Here is a 6,076-nt window from a genome sequence, read left to right on the forward strand (position 1 = left end):
GACTTGTAGGAAGATGTAAAACACCAAATGTGGGCTCTGGGAATGAATGAAGTCCTCTTCAAGAGCAGGACACACCCTTCGCCACTGGACCATCTCTTTAACCCCATGAAGAGGAATTAAATAAACAAGAGTATGATACCACAATGAAAATAAAGTCTATCTGTTCTTCAAAATAATAATGAGTATAAAAAACAATACATCGGATTTATAAAACTCTTTAAAAAGCATAGCGGTGGTTACATTTGGTGGTGATTTTTCAGAACAGCTGAAGTGGTCCTTGCATTACATCCTACAACAGGAGCTGGGGACCCCACACAAGTATTACCTTGTGGTAATTGAACAAGCCATGTGCTTACATTTTTCTCACTTCTCTTTCCATGAATGAGTATGCAGCATTCTGTTCTCATACCCCTTTGATGGTGAAATGGAATGTGCATTACGGCGTAGAAAAGGAGGCACAATCAGGTTGTAGTAGCAAACCAGAACAGAAGATTACCCAAAATGTTGAAGGGGAAAAAGGGAGGATAGAGAAAAGAAATGCAAGAAAAAAGAAAGGGAAGGGAGAGGAGGCTACAGAAAGAAAATAATACAAACAAATGATATAAAAACATGGAGAGCAGGAAAGCAGATTCTGATCGAGGAAGAAGTGAGAGGGGGAAGCATAGCATTAGCTAGTCTTCCTCTGGCCGTGCTCAATATGGTTTCCTTCTACTCCACAAGCCCACAGCGTGAGGGGTAATGAGGCAGAATGCATCCCTCCTGAGACTCACTTAGGCTAGGTGATTAGGTGGATTAAAGAGAAAACTTTCAGTAGCATATGAGATTAAGTGTAAATTTGCTGGGCCAACAAGTTAAGCAATCTTCTCAAGATGTCCTTTAAAGGTCCTGCCTTTTGGGAAAAGCTAACCAGCCGCATGAAATGGAGGGCAGCTGTAGGAGAAAATGGTCCTATTTCCATGCATGCATGCTACCAAGCCGCAGCTGCTCAGTGAGAGACATCCTCTACCTCCTTCAACTGCAGGGGTGTTAGCATTCTGACAGTCAGCATGGCATTGTTTGCACACTGGCTACAAGGGGGAAGGGCAGACAGATTAACAAAATAAAGTTATCAGCCTGATAGGAACTACCCAGGTGTTGGGTATGACAATCTGTTCCCTGCTGGATTCCCCAGAGTGCATCTCACCACTTGTCCATGCCCTCCTGTGGAGGACAGGGGAGCTTTCATTGCATATTCAGATCTTTTCAAACAGGAGACTCAAGGGAACTCACCCAAGCCTCATTCTTTTGAAGACTTCTCACAGGCTTTTGACCATCCTTGCACTAAGGTGGGGCAGACATCGACGAGAATGATTCTTACTAGAGTCCAGTGAGTCTGGTGAGACTCCAATCTGTACCACTCAATGCAAGCTCATCACCAGAACTGTGCCACACGTGCGAAGGCCACCATCCACGGGAAATGCTTGCCTCTTCTCCCAGCTCTCCCTGGATGAAAAGTGCACTGCTAGTCTCAATGAATCTTTGCTTAGAGTGAATTCATATATTTTATTACAAGTGTTTGAAGGATCTAATCCTGAAAGTCTCCCTCTCCTGTAAGACCAACAGAAAGGCCAGCCTTAGCCTTGATGGAGGAATAGCCAAGGTTAGACATGTAAAAGCACACGTCACTTGGCTAAATTATTACATGTTAGAGATGAGAAATTTTTCAAACCTTTCTAGTTCATACAGGGCTTCCCTGTTATACAAGAAGCCACAATGGTCCATAGCCATAACAAGGACCAAGATAATACAAGCAGATGAATTTACAGGCTACATGCAAAACATGTAAAAATTTATAAATGTCACATTCTTATATTGTATAAAGCTTCAATTCTCCTTTCTGAGAAAAAGCTCTTGTTTAAATTTGAGCAAAAGAGTTAAATAAGAATATCTTTATGTCTAATGTATAATCAATAGTTTTTTAATGTAATTAAGAGACTCCTATATTTAAAAAAGAAATAGCAATGAATTATCTTTTAGGAAATAATTCCTCGTTTATAAACTGATCATATTTGAATAAGACTTACAAACATACTAAAATAAATTCACAGATCACGCTTAGTATTCAAACTGTATATGCTTAATAAAAAATTATGAACCCTAAAGCTTTCCTCAAAATTCTATTGATTTAAAGTTACAAGCAAAGAAATTGTTATTTCAAGGAAATATATGTGTGTATATGTAGTTAAAGTATTGGGCACTTCTACATCTCTCAAGCTTTCCTTTTTTAGTGGAAAATGGCTGTTAAATTTAGCAACAATTTTATGTGAATGAAATATCCCATCTACAAAGTAAGGACTTTAAATTCAGTTTTGATCCGATAGCATTCTATTGCTGGAATAAATCTCTTGTGCCCATGTGGCTTCTTGTAATACTATTGTACTTGTGCTCACCATCCTCCTCTAGTGAAGTGATGGATGGCAATGAGACTTAACCCAATTCTACATCAGGCCCTTGCTAACCTCGCACAAGCCTTTCATAAATCTGAATAATTTGCTGCTGCTTTGCAACCATTGTGTGAGCTCGAGAGTGGTGTTGCTCTAACATTATGTATTATTGCAACCTCCTTTGGAAACAAAAGGGCTTTGATTGTTTCCATAAGTGAATTATGTTTTCATATATTTTACACCGTTGTCGTGAGCATTGCTTAGCAACAAGTCTCTAACAGTATAGCATGTCTTCTTAGCATAATATACTAATTCTCCACCCCATTCACTACTTTCTGGATAAAATCACTTCAGGCCCTGACTTGTCTAGCCCAGAAGAATGATTTCTTTTCACTGTGTGTGCGTTAGTGTGTGTGCGTGTGTGTCTGTGTGTATGTGTTTCTGTGTGTATATACCTGTAGACTGTGTGTTTATGTGTATATGTGTGTTCCAATATACATAGATTGTGTTTGTGTGTGCATGTACATATGTGTGTATGTGCATTTATGCAGAGGCTAGGGCTAACCATTTTAGTCCTTTAATTATTTTGAAAGATAAAGTTTCTCTTGACCCTGAAGCTCACCCATGTCTTGAGTGACTCCTGTAAAGAACCTCAAATCTCAATCTGACTCTACCTCCCTACCATCATACTGGCTTTACTTGTATTTTGGGGTATCCAAACTCATATCTTTGTGTGTTGATAGCAAGACCTTTAGCGGCAGAGCCAACTCCTCAGTTTCCTCTTCTCACTTTTTAAAATAAGTTTATTCTGTAAAACTAACTGTATTAACTCTTTGATTGCAGTCAAGATGGAATGTGAGATGACACTCATTACTCAACTGGCACCTAATGCACACAAAATGTTTTCACATGGAAATTAACTCACATGAATCTATAAAACAAGTACCACCAATGAGACAGACCCATACATATAACAGCTCTACATTTTGCTGCCCCTTATTTAAGATTACAGAAAGCACAAGCATGTTTGTAGGTATCATTATAGATTTCACAATGAGAAAGAGACGATTTCTCACCCAGCCCTCTTTGTGTCAAGGGAATAGACTTTTGAAAGACTAGTGTCTCACTTAAGCCTAGGGAAAAAGCAAGTAACTTTCTTATCCCTCTATGTAGGTTGAATGTCTTTGGTTGGTTCAAACAGAAACTTTTCTAAAAATATTCAAGATTCATAGCTCCCTTCAAAATCAATTCTGAATCCAGCAGAAGTTGTATAAGATAAGCACAGAACATAGACCTTTCCCACTCAGGATTTAACTCACAAGCTGTGCACACATATTATGATAATGTGTTGGCATTGGCTGGAGCTATTTTTATCTTCCATTTGGCCCTGGCTTCCTGCGGGTTCCATGGGGAAGATTCTTCTTCACTCAGTCTCCACAGTTGTTCTCTCAGGTGACATGGGTAGTGGAAGGGAACCAAATTTTTCTCATGGGTTTAAATTTTAAAGCTAGGCCAAGGTATTTTAAAAGCTGCCAAAGGAGGAGAGAGGAGTGACAAGACCCTGTGAGAAGAATGGCCTTCTTGGTAACGTATAAGAAAGACTACGTCAGGAGTTTGGAAGCATAACGCTTACAAGTCATCTCTGTCTCCCACATTCAACAGTCGCCATAGGTCTACACACCATTTTTCTCTTTGAATTGGAGTACTGAATTTGAAATATGAAAGTGAGAAATGTCCTTGCAGAAATCAATAAGGGAATAGTTGCCTGTCATATACTTCACCCAGCACAACCACACAGTACATATATTTAAAAAACTATTAAGTGCCCATAATCAATTAGACTTTGAAAGTTAACTTCAAAAGACTCTGAGCCTTGAGACAAGTGATGGTATAGAAGAAAAGCAAAGATTAGTTAAGACTGAGATGTGAAGTGTCATTGCACACAGCTCTGTTAGACAGCATAATTTCTGATATTCTAAATTTTTAATAGAATTTAAAAATATCCAACATTGCCTGCTTGTATTGAATTATAATACAAATATACTCTAGGGAAAATGTAATTGCTCATCTGTTCTTGAATCTTTCATCCATAATGAATATTATATTATGGCATGATTTTATAAAGTTGAATGTTTCTTTTGACAAGGAACATTTATCACCTAAAAATACCCAAGGCTTTGGATTTTTTCTTCTGCTTTGTCTTTTATGAGATGTTTCCTGGCCTTTTCTGCTAGTCTAGGTCCTGCTTGACTATTCTATGCGTAATGACAGATGCTCTCCCTCTGCATAGAACTCATCAAATTTCATCTTGACTCTCAATTGATGACAGTTCTACAGGTCTGTAGTAGTGTGAAAAGTTCCACAAAAACAAGATTGAAATTCACAAATGTCAAATACAGTCTCATCGTTTCTTTGTTTCATACCAACTATCAAAGATTGCATATGCTTACCTATGTATCTCTCTGGAAAAGAAGAACTACAGATAGGGTCATAATGTCATAATAAACATGCATTATTATTTAGATTAAAAATAGGCATGCGAATAAATGTGAACCTTCACTGAAGCAGTGGGTGGTTTGCTGAGCCACCGGCCCAAGCTCCTGCAACCTTGCACCCACCCTTTCCCCAACCAACATGTCTCTTTATCAGGAACGTGGCAAAGGACACCAGATCTGAATATTTATGTCAGGAATTTCACCTTAATGGTTCAATAGTAGATGTGTATGCTCTACTTCATTTCTACACTTGATGTTTAAGATTGGCATATGTTCAGTTTGAGGATGCTTATGATGCTGAAGATGCTTTACATAATTTGGATATAAAACCAATTTGTGGGCATCACAAGGGTGTCAGAAAACACTGGGTCACATGAAAGCCAAGGAAGGGAGGAATGTGTACATCACATAGACATTGAGACGAGAACACCAAGGAGTTGCTCTTTTGATGACAACCACATGAGATCATATTGTGGTAAGAACAGTAGGCTAGCTGGAAGACCATGGTGAAGAAGATGCTGCTCTGACAACGACAGATGAAACTGTTGCTGTGATAGCCAACACAGTTCTGCATACTAAACTTCAAGAAAGATCAGAAAGCAGAAAAAGAACCAAAAAAGGTCGTTCAAGCAACTGAAGGGTAGATTAGAGGTACCATAGTATGAAGACTCTACAAATATTTTTGACTGTGATCTGTAATAATAAAAGATTATTAAAAAACTATATGGAATAATTGAAGTCCCTTCAAGGACAAATGAAAGGAAATTCAACTTTTTATTTGTGGAAACTAATTCCTAAATATGAACAGGCTTATATTGACTCATAGGTTGCAGAGCCATGATAGGTTACTGGAAAGCAGGGTGTCTAAATATTAAGGAACAGTCATGGTCTTTAACAGGGCCTCTCTTGGTCTATCTCAAACTAAATTGGATGGTGAAAGTAAGATCAAATATAAATGTGTTCTTGGTTGTCTCTTTAAAGTCATTTCCGTTTATGACAGTGTTCACAGGTACTGCCTTTCTTTATTTCACTGCCAGGATTTTCTGCTTAACTCTTTGTTTTGTTGGCATCTGAGTTCATTACTTGGATAGCACATGCAGTTTAGATCCAACCACTTCTTTCGAAACCTAGAAGGAGCAAAGTCAATATTTTCTAGTA

General features: G+C 38.3%; 1 pseudogene; it reads left to right on the forward strand.

Annotated features, from left to right (window-relative positions):
• Positions 1-697: 697 nt before the first annotated feature.
• Positions 698-5,578, forward strand: LOC125387889 (uncharacterized; annotated as a pseudogene).
• Positions 5,579-6,076: the final 498 nt, after the last annotated feature.

Source organism: Myodes glareolus, chromosome 11 (genome assembly GCF_982192425.1).
Source record: "Myodes glareolus chromosome 11, mMyoGla1.1, whole genome shotgun sequence".
NCBI lineage: Eukaryota > Metazoa > Chordata > Mammalia > Rodentia > Cricetidae > Myodes > Myodes glareolus.